Here is a 15,115-nt window from a genome sequence, read left to right as displayed (position 1 = left end):
TTCATTTCCGGGGGGAAATATTCTAGCTGTCAGTAGCTGGCTTTGCTTTAGAACAGCTGTCGTCAGTAGTAAGAGTTGTTATTCTGACTGTGCATATTTGATTCTGTAGATGTAATCAGTTTTTACAGGACTTTAAACTTTCTAGCAACTTGTCCATTTCATTGTCGAAGCCTCCTATCCCATGCACACTGACCTGGGAATAAATTACATTGGACACAGTGGCTTAGGTACCATCCAGCACCCCACCAATGGAAGTGTGGGGTGTGCACTCTGGGTCCATGAGTGTGGGAAGCCAATTAATGCTGCTTGCAAAAGTGGAGTCTCCATGGCTCTTAAGGATTGGGTCAGTCATCACTGTAGAACATTCTTCTCATCATTCCCAACGGGAGAAGAATTCGACAGAGTGGATATGATCCTTTAGAGCCATGCAGGCTCTGCACATGTGCAAGCAGTGTTGATGAGCTTTCTACACTTTCAGAGCCAGTGCATGCATGCACTCCTGTATCAGTAGGGTGCTGTGTACAGTATCTAAGCCAATGGATCTTACTTCCTCATGAACATGCATATATCTTCAGTGCACTTTACTTGCATGCTTATAGGGGCTCTTGTTGGCAAATTAGCTCCCTGGTCAGAAGCTTAGCCAGGGCTTGGAGGACATAGTCTTCTGCAACAAGAGAAAGGTTTTAATGGATGAAAGGATGGTGTCAGCATCTCCTTTCTCTCCTAACTTTGAGTGCAACATTCTTGTCAGTGCCTTCAGCAAAAAGATCTAAGCTCTTTCGTGAAGGAGTGAAAGCCACAACCAGATGGAATGTTTCAAAGTCAACAATGAAAGGCAGGATCGTTTTAAAAATAGACCCAGATGAGGGACATATGAGACACATACAGGCATATGCATAACATGCTTTCACTGCCTCTGTAAACTAATCTTAATATTGTTTTAAGTGCAATAAGGCCACAAGTATATAAATGCCTCTTGCAAGGCAGTCACAAATGTATAGTGCTGCTTTAAACAGAATTTTTGTTTAACGATAACATTGAACTGAATGCCCTGCGTTTCCTTTGATTTAGCTATGGTAGGTCTTGCAGCATTCCCTAGAAAACAATAAACAGCTTTCTTAACCTCACTGGGAATGGAGTTATCCAGAGGTGATTTACGCTGCTGTGAGTGACACTTTCCAGTACCGCTTTGCCCAGACAATGGGACAGTTCAGAAGAGTCCAAATGTGCCTATGAAATAGTCCCTTTTAAGTGCTCTGCTTGAGAAATTGATTTCTAGCTTCTAGATTGCAGGTTTCTGTTACTAACTCCATAGATGCCTATTTGTTTTTGCTGTCCTTAACAACATTGAGATATGGGAGAAAAATAAACATTCTTTATGACTGTGTGAGGCAAAGCTCTAAAGAATGTAACCTTGATATGTGCAGATATGCATCATTTTGCATGTGGATTATGTGTACTTCTAGTGCCATGCCACCATTTTAATTAAAGCAGAACCAGAAGATTATTAAGAATGGCAAGAACAGCCATTACAAAATGTTTCCATTTCTCTTGCATGTGCACAGTTCAAAGCCCACATAAATAATTAATTTCAGCAAACTATGAATTTGGTCTTTTAAGTCACATACTTCTAAAAGGGACACTGGCTGAAAGTGTAATTAACCTCTCCCATTAATTTCAGTAGAACTACTCATGATTAATTTAGTTTGGCTTTCAGCCACTGTGTACAGGCCCAGATGACGGAAGAAACCAGAGCAAAAGTTAAGCTTTTGATGGGAAAACTGAAGCTATACCTAGGGGCGTTGCCACCATTTCACAGATGGGTCCAAAGAACCCAGCCACCACTCCCTGTGGAGCTGCCCCATCCAACCTAGGCACACCCCCTGCATCTCAGTCACAACCAGAGCCACATGGCCTGTTAATGAAACTGTTCCAAGGTGCTGGCTGAACACTCCAATCGGGCGTTTAATCTAACATGGGGAATCAGCATGACTATATGGAACAGTTCCTTACAGTAGCAATTTGTGCAAATTTTTATCTGGAAATGATGAGAAGACAGGAATATGGTACAATCTGATTTATTTAGGGATTATCAGGGTACAGGAAAATAAAGAGATTGGATAGGCAAGCTGAGGAGACAATAAAATCTTCACTAACAGTATTAACTAGAGTCTCACATATCCCAATATGGACTTTTCAGTAGGGTTTGAAATACAATAATAGCAGCAAGTCGGGTTGGGTAAAATCGAGTAGTATCGAATGCAATTTGTATACTTTGAACTATTATAGCAGTAGATTATATGTATAGTTATTGTGAACCATGTAGATAGGTGAGCTGGAAGTCAATATCTATTTATGTGTAGAATTAGGAAATGAACGCAATGGAATGTAAAAGTTATTGTAAAATCTAATAAAAATTTAAGAAGCAAAAAACAAAAAAAAACCTAGAGTCTCACATAGAGGGGTTTTCGCTTAAGGTCCAAACTGTTAATAAATTCGCTTAAGGCTTTGCGTGAGAAAGGACCCAGATGTAGAATTTAAAAAGAGAGAGAAGGGAGTGATGAGATTTAGAAGGGATAGAAAGTTAGTATTACCAGTCCCAATCCATTGGTCCATTGGATGCACTTGCAGGTTGGGGTACACAGGTAGATTTCCTCACAGGGGCAAAGCAGAAAGGCAGGAAAAGAAAAGGGTGAGTGGTGCAGAGTTGCCACCCAGCTAGGGGAACCAGCATAGTGTTTAGTTCCAGGATAGGTACAGGGGTGTTCTGTTCTCCAGGGTCCTTCTCCGAGTTCTCTGTTGTGTTTTCCCTTCTTCATCATCTGTATTTCCTCCTCCTGAACATATGCTTGTGTCAGAATTACCAATAGGCAACATCATGCTCTGGGGCAATGCAAAGATCAGACTCCCTGACAGCAGGGGCTGAACCTTGCATGTAACAAATAAATTCATGTTTGCATGAATCAATCAAGTGGGTGTGATCTTTAAGAAACAACAGATGGAATGGCTGGTCAAGAGGTGTGCATGGAGTACAGGATAGGTGAACTCAAAACCTTTATCTGAGACTGGGATGTCCTTCTTGGGAGAGAGATAGGTTTTCTTTTCCTGTTAACAATCCTACATCTGGGTCCTTGCCAGCTCATTAACGTTGTGATAGGAGACTGGGGTTGTGCCATGCTTATCTAGATTGTTGTAGGAGTGATTGGCAAGGTTAATCCCATTGTGAAGGGAGTTAGCTTTTTCTCTTGTGAAGGACTCTTTGACCTGGGTCTGCTTGCTAGCTTCCTCCCTTTTTGCAAGAAAGGTCATGGGGGTCTCCCTACAGTCATTTGCTCTTCTGACTTTCGGCAGTGTTGCCCCATGTTTGTTTGTGTCAAGCGACCAAATTACATAGTTTGCCAAATATAGGCATGTGCAGAGTTCACGATCCTGTGAGCTCAATTATCCAGATGGAGGTTGCAAGCCATCCAAATCACATAGAGGGGTGCTGTTTGCAGCCCCAAAACAAGCTGTCTCAGTCCTGTCCTGTTTGTGAGAAGCTGGGTTCCCAGCCTGGCTGGGAATGCATCTCTCTGCCTATCGAAGCAGAAAAGGAACTCTCAGCCAGGCTGGAAACCCAGCACTGACTGAAGCACCTTGCAAATGGAGCAACATGGCCCATTTCTGCATATGGCCACACCTCCTGCACTGAAACCCTAACTGCCACAGAACCAGAGTTGGAGGTGCCCAAACTCCATTCTCAACCTATGCTTCAGAGTGGAGTTCACGCAGGGAAACCACAGGTCCCTTCTCGCCTTCAATTCCAGTTTCCTGAATTTGAACGTGTGTCCAAAGAAACCAGAGGTGAAGGGACCTCCGATTTCCTGTTATGTCTGAATTCAGCGATTGTGCATAGTTCCTGTGTCACACTATGGTCTCTGTGGTCAGCTGATATAGTAGCCTCTCTCTGCTAAGTCTGAATTGTAGGGAGGAACAGCTTAGAGACTCATTCACTGCTGAGCTTTCAAGCTATTTTCTTCCAGAAGTCCAAAACAAATTTAAGCCTGACAACTGCTTCTTACATTTCCTTTTTGTCCTCAAGCATTATTCACCTTCATTCATTCATTCATTCATTCATTCATTCATTCATTTTGTTACTGCTGCAGCAACAGCAAGCAACCCAATGTCTTGTTCTGCCCTCACACAAGTATTTTGTGGGATAAACCATGAGATTGATTAATATCTATTTTTTAATCAACTGATTTGGCATCTCCCCATCCCCCACCCCCACCGCCTTAAATGTCACTTTTCCTTGTTCTTGGAGAATGCAGAGAGAGGGCTAAAAACCTATTTGTGAGTTTAGTGTGTATAGTTATATACATATTTTCAGGTAGGGAAACAGAAGCTTTATAGGGATCTAAGTGAATTGTGCATGGTGAGTCTGTTGCAAAGCAGTTGGTGGGGGCTGTTTGATGCCATGCCACTAGACAAATCTCCATTGAAATTTTATGTGCATCAAATTTCTATAACACAAACCAGGTTGACTAGTAAGACAGGATTTAACCCAATGCCCTTCATCTTCACTGATGGCTCCTTGGGGATCTACAAATTGAAGCTTTGTGATTACAAAGAAAGGGAGTGCCTTGATGTATTACAAACATGCTAGAAAAGTCACACAGGACTGAAGATAGTGGATGGAGTCAAATGGAAGACTTTGCTGTCAGAAGCAGTTGGCAAAAGAAAGGGGGCAGCAGCACCATTCAAAAAACAACAATCAACAAATTTTATTGAAGAAATTAATTCTTGCTTTCTGTGATCCCAATAATATTAGAAACAAACACCGGAGCAGTGCAGAAAGGTTTTGCACAGAATGGAAGCCTGCTATCTATTAAGTTAATTCTGGTAGCTCTTTGATGCATTCCCTATCTAATCTATACGTTGCTTCTTATGTAAGGGAGCTTTCTGGAAAAGGTTATGTTCCTATACAGCAGGCCTGCAACATAAGGCCCAGGGGCTGGATTCAGCCTGCAGAGACTATTTTATTGGCCCCCAGGTATCCTGCAGCAACACAGCAGCTGGAAACTGCCTTATAGCACCATCCTGTGCATGGTTTCTCAGATATATGCTCCATGGTGTGCCCAGTGAGGCTAAAGCATTCCTAGCATTGCAACCTGAAAGCAGCAACTATTTAGGAAGAGGAGAGGACTTGGCATTGGTTAGGGGCTGGCATGCACTTTTGGGGGCCCCTGCTGATTTAGCAGGGACAAGACCTATTCTCTGGCCACTATCCTTGGTTAAAACTATGGGTCCATTGACAAGGGGAATAGATCCACTAGTAATTAATAATATTTAAATTTTATGTAATAATGTGCTAAAAATTTTACCTCAGCCCCTGAACACCAAATTGTGGATGGTTCCAGCCCACGAGGACATTTGAGTTGTGCATCCCTGCTATACAGGATGTATACAGAGTGCTGAATAGGAATGTACACGAATCATTTTTTTCAATTAGATTTGTACCCGAATCAAATCACCCCGATTTCTTTTGGGTCCGAATAAGGCCAGCTAGCACAGGGGCAATTTGTTTTGTCCACAAATCGCCCCAAACAGATAGATTTGGGTACAAATAGGTTTGTACTCAAATCAATTCACACATCCCTAGTGCAGAATAATGCTGCTGTTCTGAATTGTTTTTGTGGTGCTCCAAATTTCTTTTAGACCATGCACACCTCTAAATTCTCTGTGTGGGGAAAAGTAGGCAACACATGCATGCATATAGAAGTGTTTATTCTGCATGTGCAAAAGGCTTTTCATCTTTTTGGCTGAAGCCCTAGTGCATGCACAGAATCCATCTGCACATCTGGTTTTTGTATGGTGTGTACCTCAGGAGGTCCGTGGAAGGTAGCATGCAAAGTAGTGCACCTTTTGGGAGTACTGGTTTGCAGTTGTTAAGATATACAAACTAATGCAGATTAACACTGCTTCTGAATGGTTGCATAGAGAAGCACATGTTACTTTGGTTTACAAAGCATTATTACAAAAATAATGTGGGTTTTTTTACCCCTAGGGTTGGGGCACTTTTGTGGGAGGAGCCTGGGACAAGACGTGGGAAGGGGGGGTACTTGGTGGATGTGAGAGGGCAGGGCTGGAGCTGGAGTAATGTGAGGAAAGGGGACCGGAGGGATCACACTTTAGGGAAGCACCAGTTGCTGCTGATGTTGAATCTGTTTCTTCCTCCATAAATTGTAATCCTTTTACTAGGGATGTGTAAAACAATTCAAGCTTGAAAGGATTCAGACTCAAAACAGACATTTCGAGTGTTTCGAGCTTGAAATGAAACATCCTTGGCTCATGATCTCCTTGCTTATTGGTTGGCTTGTTAGCATACAAATCAAGTGTTGTCATGGTCAACTGTGCCCCCATTGGCTAGGGGCAGGAGGGAGGGCAAAACCAAAGGGAGGAGTTTCAAATGTATTTAAGGGCCTGGGAAGGCAGAGAGCTCTTACAGCTAAGCTCGCTCTCCCCGCAGAACCCCCTCATGTGCTTCACAAGTGTCGTGTGAAGCGCCTCAGAGAGTGCCTGTGGCTTAACTGTCTCTCTCTCTTTTCTCTCCTTTTCATTTGCAGTGCCAACAACTATTTTTATCCCACTGCCCTCATTCATTCATTCATAGATAGATAGATAGATAGATAGTATCAGCAGCCCCATTGGGTTTAAATGGGTGATGCTTTTGATCCCAACCACCCCCTTCTTCTGTGGGTTTTCTTCTTCTTCCTCTTCTCAAGCTAGCCCTCTGTGGCTTTAATTACTGGGTGCTGTGTTGACTATCTTATTTTTCTTTTTCTATTGCAGCCCCAAGATGCACCTCTTTGCTGCTGCTGTGTGCCAGGATTGGACTGCATTTTATTTTATTTTATTTTATTTATTGCAAGCTTGTGTGCTGTGACTTCTGTCTGGTGTCTATCCTGCCTAGGCTCTCTCTGGTGTCCCCCCACCACACACACACGCCAGATTTTTCTTTCTGTGATTTTTTTTTGGGTGGGTAGGTGCCTGACTGGTGCCCAGCTGATCTTCCCTCAGCTGTTAAGTCTCATCCCGAGTGCCTCAGGGAGCAGCACCTGGCCAGACTCCAGCAGAAGAGAAGAGAGCTTGCCAAAAGGTAAGCGCCCCCCCCCCCCGCCCAGGTTATTAGAGAATTTAGAGTTCTTAATCTCTAAATGGAGCCTGGTTTGGGGAAGGGATTAGATAAATACTAGGACTGTAGGATAGGAGGGGTGGATTAATTTAGGAGAGGCCACAGTAACCCCCCTTCCCTTCCCTTCCCTTCCCTTCCCTATGACTTACCCCATTGTTATGCACTACCTTCCCCCAAAAAGCAAACACCTCCCCCAAATAAATCATGCTTCTTTATTTCGGGGGACTTAATTTTTCTAGCTTCTGTGTGTGCACTATAGTGCTATAGATAGCACTGTATGTGGCACATATAGCATAAACAGTCCACCCCCAACTCCACACCCCCTTTTAAAATACCCGCCTTAAAGGCACTTCCTTCCCCAACCCCCATCAGAGTTAGGGCTTCAATTTTTAAAACCCCAAGATGTCCGGGAGGGTGCAAAGCAGAAACAGGAGCAGAGTGCCAAACAGAGGGAGGGGTGATGCTGGGAGTCATCATTAGTGAAAGCGAGAGGGGCCTACTCCCCAAGTCGTCCCCACTGCAGCAGTGCCATGCAGCGAGGAGGTCCTCCCTTGTTGAGAAAGAAGCTCTTTCCATGACAGCAGAGCACGTGCTCCCTGAGGATGTTCCAGTCCTGTATAATTCCACCTTTCTTTTGCTCCAGTGCATGCAGGAGCAAGAGCTGGATATCCACATCATGGCAAAAAGACATGGCTTGGAAGTGTGCAACCTATCCAACCAGGAATGGGTGCTCATTTCCAAGGTCTTCTTGGCACTTGTACTGTTCTTTGTTGCCACTAATGGCTTGTATTCTGAGACAGCAACGCTGACCCAGGCTTTGCCCACCATGCTTCTCCTCGAGAAGAGAATGGGTGAGTTCCAGACCACGCTGACCACTGAAGAAGCAATTGCTTTTGCAGGCTGGCTGAGGACTGGAGTGGTGGGTTGGCTCAGGACACCCTTGGGTTCATCAGATGTGTTAGTTCATCAGATGTGTCACAGTCTGCCCATTAGTGCTGCTGACACACGCAGACACACACACCACTACCATGGCCAATGATGAGATAATAGACTGGTGCCCCCAGGGGCATAGCAAGGTTGTAGTGGGCCCAGAGACAAAATTTTAAAGTGGGCCCCCTCTCACTGAAGCTCAGCTCATGAAGTAAAGAAATCTTAAATGAGGCTGAATAGTGGTAACAAAAAGCATAGTAAAATTTATTTATTTAGATAGATATAGATATATAACCTATGTGCCACAATAGAACATCCTAAATTATTTTTAATTTTTAAATTGTAGACGATGCAAGTCATTTCATGGTACTAGAGGAAGACATGCTGTTCTGGTAGCTCCAGGTGTTAACTCTCACATTAATTTCGGAGGATGAATACAACTGAAGGAAGCCCGGGCGGGTGCACGGCTGGGGGAGTCTGTCATGTGATTTGCCTCTGGGGGCCCCCCCAAGGCAGTAGCCTCCAGACAACTGTTTCCCCTTGCCCTATTATAGTTACGCCCCTGGGTGCCCTTACCCATGTGTCAGGGCCCAGCACCAATCTTAGGCCATGGTGTTATCCAGAAACAGGCAAGCAGGGATGTACACTTACACTGGAGAAGAAGAGAAGAAAGAAGAGTTCTTCTCATGGTAAGCTTTGTTTCTGGTCGGGCCATTGGTCCATCAGGCGATGACTGCTCCATCCTCTTGTCTCTCTGTGGCAGGCAGGATGGAAGGAAGATTTGATTTTTTTATTCCCCTCAGCAGTGAGTAAGTATAATAGATTTGCTGTGCTAGTGCTGCCATGACGATCTTTTGCTGCATCTTAGATTGACAAAGGCAGAACTTGTGGGCCTGTCTGTGTTGCGGTATGTTTTGTTTGTGAGATAGTGTTGTGTGAGAAGTCGACAGCGGCAACTAAGCTCTTTCTCTCTCTCTGTGTAATATTTTCTTGGTGATTGCTGTGAGATGAGCTCCATGTCTGGCCTATGATAACTTGTACTGAAGTCACTGCTGAAATCTACATTCTGCGTTACAAGCAGTACTCAGTCAAAATGTGGCTGGAGATGTTGCTGTAGTTGACGACTATGCTTGCTGCTGCTAAGGGTGCTGCTGTGCTGTGGCAGCTGTTGCAATACTGAAGTAAGGAGTCATAATTGTGTGTGAGAGAGCAACTTGTGCCAATGATGTTACTGCAGCTCAGGCACTGTGGCTGGCAGTGGATTCTGGGTCAGTGATTCTTTTTTGGCCATTCTTGGACTGTCTTTAAAATCTGTGTTCTGTGTCCAGAGGGACAGAGATTCCCTTTTACTGTGTGCTTGCAGTGTTTTTCAAAGCAGGATTGCAAAACTGTGCACTCTGCTTGTCCTGACCATAAGAAACAATGGGGAAATGTGCCACTTTAGTCACCTTAAGTGGCACAGCGGGGAAATGCTTGACTAACAAACAGAAGGTTGCCAGTTTGAATTCCTCTGGTACTATATCGGGCAGCAGCAATATAGGAAGATGCTGAAAGGTATCATCTCATACTGCGCAGGAGGAGGCAATGGTAAACCCCTCCTGTATTCTACCAAAGAAAATTACAGGGCTCTGTGGGCACCAGGAGTCAAAACCAACTTTACACTTTACCTTTGGAGAGGAGAGCTGGTCTTGTGGTAGCAAGCATGACATGTCCCTTTAGCTAAGCAGGAAAGGGTTGTATATGAATGGAAGACTAGAAGTGTGAGCACTGTAAGATATTCCCCTTAGGGGATGGAGCTGCTCTAAGAAGAGCAGAAGGTTCCAATTTCCCTCCATGACATCTCCAAGATAGGGCTGAGAGAGATTCCTGCCTGCAACCCTGGAAAAGCCACTGCCAGTTTATGAAGACAATACTGAGCTAGCTAGACCAATGGTCTGACTTAGTATATGGCAGCTTCTTATGTTCCTATGAAAACCAAAACACCCCATTGTTCCCCATGGGTAGCTCCTAGGGACACCAAAGTGGGTTATGTGGTGTGGCATTATTACCTATCACCCAACCCATAAAGAAATGGGCAAGTGGGCAATTTTTAACCATTTCTATCCTTTCCCCATAGGACCCTATGGGGGTTTGGGGGGAAGGTTCTTGGGAAAAGATAAAAAATCACCTGCTTGCCCTTTTTAAATTATTATTATTTGTAGCTTTGCTGTTAGGTAGCACCCATCATGCCATACCACTCAAGCCTTATGATATCCCTAGGAACTACCCATGGAGAACAATGGGGTGCTTTGAGTTCCCCATTGTTCCCTATGGCCAAAACAGTCGAAACAGACTTGAAACATTTTGAGTTTTTCAACGAATCATTTAGAGGATTTTGCATTTCTTTTCAAGCTCAAAATGAAATGCAAAATCTCTTTCATGCACTCCCCTACCTCTTACCTCCTGGGACTGTTCCAGAATAAGTACATACATGATTCAATTTTACCTATGCATTGCTTCTACATTATTGTAATTTGCAAATGTTTCATAATACCCTCGTGTTCCAAAAAATCCTAAGCTATTTTCTGTTTGCTTGATGTGCTGTAAAATGGAACAAGAGTTGGCTTTCTAGCTGCAAGGAAACAGCTCTTCCTATAGCAATCTTATTACAATACAATCTGTAACTGCTATACCACACAAATGATGCAAGTCATCAAAATTTGAATCAAAAAGATGAGCTACCTTCTTGTTATGATGTTGCTAATTAAATTATTCACTGGAGAGAAGCTTGTTTCTTTCCAGTTGCAACACTAGGCAGCCTAATAGCTTATGTACTGGCAATAGGGAATGTGTGGATGATTATATCCTGGTAAGTAGTTAAGGTTAAAGTCCAAATGTCTGTGGAACAAAAAGCTGTTTTCTATTCGCATTTGGCTAGGGATTCTCAAAATGAAGCAGACCACCCACAGCCTGACACTTGGGGAGCATGCAGTGTGTTGAATCTGCTGAAAGTCGGCTACAAAAATAAATAGTCAGGAATCTGCTACAAGTGAAGGAAAAAAATTACGCAGAACGTCATTTCTAAGAAAGAAACTAATGACCTACACATACATGTATGCACAGATAGTCCAATCCAATTTTTAAAAATACATAGACGGGAACTATTTCAGGGGCCTTTTTTAATGGGAGTGAGGGGAGATTTGCAGTTAGAGTAAAGGCCTTGGATATATTCAAGAAGAAGAAGAAAAGAAAACATGTACATCCGTGCATTTTAAGAGCATTTGCTATAGTTACTTTTAAAAAACAACAACTAATAATAACCTGAAATACTGGCTCTCAAAAAAATTACATGTGACTTGAAATTCAGAGTCGAGGCTGAAAACTGCCACCACCGCCCCCGTCTTTTCTAAATGGTGCCCTGATGGTGCACTTCTCTTCACCATGAGGAATGCAAGGTCTAGGAGTGCTATTGTGGGAGAGGTATCAGCCTGAAAGACTGTAATACTAGGCAGACTTGCTTAAAAGTGTCATTTGTCAATTAGAATATGATGTTAGAGGGTCTGGAGCGTAAAGGTTATGGATAATATGCACACAATCATGCTGTAGGGCTGCTATTTCACACACGCAAATGAACAAGAAGTGTGCATTGACTGAACCAAAAAACGATCAAGAGGAACAGCTCAGAAGCTACAATGCTACACAACCATATAGTACAGGTAAGAGAAAAATTTATGAGCACTGAAGATGTTTTGAAACACTCTACAGCAGTCACCAAGCTAAACAGTGGTTTTCAACGAAAAGGTGTATAATCCATTCCACTAGGTGAGTGGCAGCAGGGAAAACATTCAAAAGGTAATGCTGCATGCATGCTTCTCTCTTCTCTGCGACAGCAGCGTAGGGAGGCTGGCCCATGTGCAGCCACCGCCACGGCCCCCTGGCCCCACCCATGTCTGACATCAGCGCAGGGGCCTGGCTAGCCACACCCCCGCTTCTGACATCAGAAATGGGGGATGTGGTTTTCCACCCAAATGGGGCTACGTGGCCTTGTTTGGAAGGAAGATCGGCCCACGCTGCATTCGGAAAAGTGGGCCAGAGTGACTCTCCCTGCCTTAAGGGCAGGGAAAGCCATTATGGCCACACTGCCAATGCAGCGCGGGCCAATTGCTCTCCTAAACGGGGCCGTGCGGCCCCCACTGGGAGATCGATCAGCCCCGCTGCATTGGCAGTGAGACCAGGAGCGGTTCTCCTTGCCTTTAAGGACCGTTTGGTCCGAAATAATGCCCCCACATCTGATGTCAGACGTGGGGTGTGTGTCTGGGGCCACACTCGCGGCTCCTGATTGGTGGCGGCCCAGTTTCTTTGAACCCGTTCGCCCAATGGTGGCTTCAGCCCTGCTCTGTGATAAACAGTTGTGTAGAATTCTGGCCCATAGACCTTTCCATGCTTCTGTTGTAGGGTTAGTCAAATTTTTTTAGTAATCCAAGTGCAATAGATTATATCTGGGGAAATGTGATACTTACTCCACATAACAACAACAATATACTGTTATGATTGCATGGAATGTGGTCATGCCAGTGTGAGAAGCAACTACTGGAAATTCCCTTTGGCACAATTGGTGGTACATCATTTCTTTCTCCTCGCCCACACACCATTTTGTTAACTTACTTTTTAAAAGGTTTTTTAAGAAGTGTGTTTCCATGATATGCATTTTAAAATGTGGAGCACTGATCCATCAATACCATACATCTGTCTGCATTAGGGTTGCCATCCATCCTGGAGTAGCCAGGGATCCATGTATTTGAAGCAAAAGGTGTTGGTCCGATATAGTACACCATTACCCCCCATATTTTGGGGACAGCAGTGGTAGCCATAGCATTTGCTCACTCAATGCAGTCTCCCTACCCAGCTCACCCCTGCCAACATTGTGGTCCTCTACCACCGCCTCCTCTACCAATATGCCCAGCACCTGCCAATCAGAAGCTCTCCCATTCGTGGGCAGCCAGGCTGCTCTGAACCCAACAATCAGCTGTTTTGTGGGTGGACGGTGTGCTAGCTGAGGCAAAGTACTGAGCAGCGTCTGTGTCTGCCTGCCCGCCAGGCTTCAGGGCATCCAGGGTTCAGGGCACCAATTCCATCCACTGTGGATGTATTTTTGCTCATTTCTTGGGCATTCAGCCTGGCTTTCTCAATGCTAATTTCTTGGGCTTCCTTTCTCTATGTGTGTGTGTGAAATTATGTAAACTATGGAGCTTTCTTCTCCTCCTCCTCCTCCTCCTCCTCCTCCTTCTTCTTCTAAAGACCAGCACTATGTTCAAGTTGGTTTCTAATCAAGAAGCTGTGTGAAACCATGGGGTTTGTATTTTATTTGTTTTTGTTTTTTTAAACAAATGTACTAATGTTGATTTGCTTTTGGAGAAGCTGTGTATGAAACTACAGGGTTGTGTTATTTTTACCTATGGAGAAAATATGTGAGTAGGCCTACAGCTTAATTATTACTATAATTTGATTGCATATTATTAATAATAATATAATTTGATACCACATACAGCACTGCTACTCAGACTCCTGATTATCCCTGCATCCTACCCCCAAGACACTCCCAACTTGTATTCCTTATTTGGGCAACTGAATGTTGGCAACCCTAGCTCATAGTCCAGATGACCTTGCCCAAGCCTTAAGAGCAGCTAATCAAACCCTGCACTCTGGCCCAACATTATTTCAGTTTCACTTATTGGTGACCAGAGACAGGGCTTTTTCAGCAAAGATGTCACACTTATGGAACACCAGGCTGAGTTCCAGGCCTAAATGGCTCGGGGCCTAAATTGCCTGAAGCCATTTTTGGAGGGGTGGTCAATCAATCAATCAAATAAATAAATAAAGCAGTACAAATTCTACTCTTCCACGAGGCTTTTGGTGGAATCTGTTTTAGTCTACTGATTCACTCTCTTGGTTTTTCATAAGTTCTGTAGTGTTAATATCCCATTGGCCCCATTTGCAAGTTATGCCAAACTTATGGAGCAGAGGTTGGAATTCACGTATGTCCGAATGCGTGAAACTGCAGTTTCACGGCAAAAGCAACCTGTGGTTTCCTTCATTAATAATGTGTGATGATGCCCCTTCTCCCTAAGTACTGCTCTTTCATGAGAGTCAAAGGCCATGGAGACACACATGGAGGCTGGAAGGCATCTGGTGCCCAGCCTAGTTGCTCAGCACAAGCAAGCCACAGGGACGGGTATCCCCATAACACCTTTCTCTACCTTGGAAACTGCCATGAAGAAGTAGTCCAATGAGTCCCTCTGCCAGTCTGGTTATCTGTTGGCACACATATCCATTTTTGCACAGTAGGGCCACCCTACTTTCCTGGAATTGCTGATAATAAGGGCTCCCCTCTCCCAGGATTCCCCACAGCGGCCAATCTGCATACACTACAACACTGATCCAAACCCAGGAAATTTGAATGAATATGAAGATCTATCCCCTGTCCTGGTGTTTCCCTAGTCTCCCCACACAGTACCGCCTAGACACATGGTGTGGCCACTACTCCTTGGGAGTATGAAAGTGTTGCCTGGATAAGAGGAGGTAACAGTGTACAAGTTCTATTCTTAACCAGAGTGAACAGGGGTCCCACACAAGCAGGGCCTCCGCCTTTATTTGGATGGACTACCTCATGAGAGCACAGTCCAATAGAGGCCTGAAGTTCAGAGTCTCTTGTCCTCCCCAGTGGACTGGCCATCTCATGAGAAGGCTAATCCCCAAGCGGCAAGTCAGCATGGAGCAGGAGTGTGCTTGGGTGTTCCTGGACTGCTTTGCCAGGTCTGTCATCACAAGAGCATCCTTGGTCACAGTGGACCAGACACCAGGATCCTCTGTCCTCCCATATATATAGTGTTCCTCTGCATCCCTGCCCCCCATTGCCAGTAATTGTACTATGTGAATCTGTTTTGCTGCAGGGCTCTTATTAAGGTGCTGCTGCAAATGCTATCATGAGAAGGACATCAATGTGATTTACAGGGATTGAAATGCCCTTTCCCT

The sequence above is a fragment of the Hemicordylus capensis genome, chromosome 3 (genome assembly GCF_027244095.1).
Source record: "Hemicordylus capensis ecotype Gifberg chromosome 3, rHemCap1.1.pri, whole genome shotgun sequence".
NCBI lineage: Eukaryota > Metazoa > Chordata > Lepidosauria > Squamata > Cordylidae > Hemicordylus > Hemicordylus capensis.
This window is presented reverse-complemented; position numbering follows the sequence as displayed.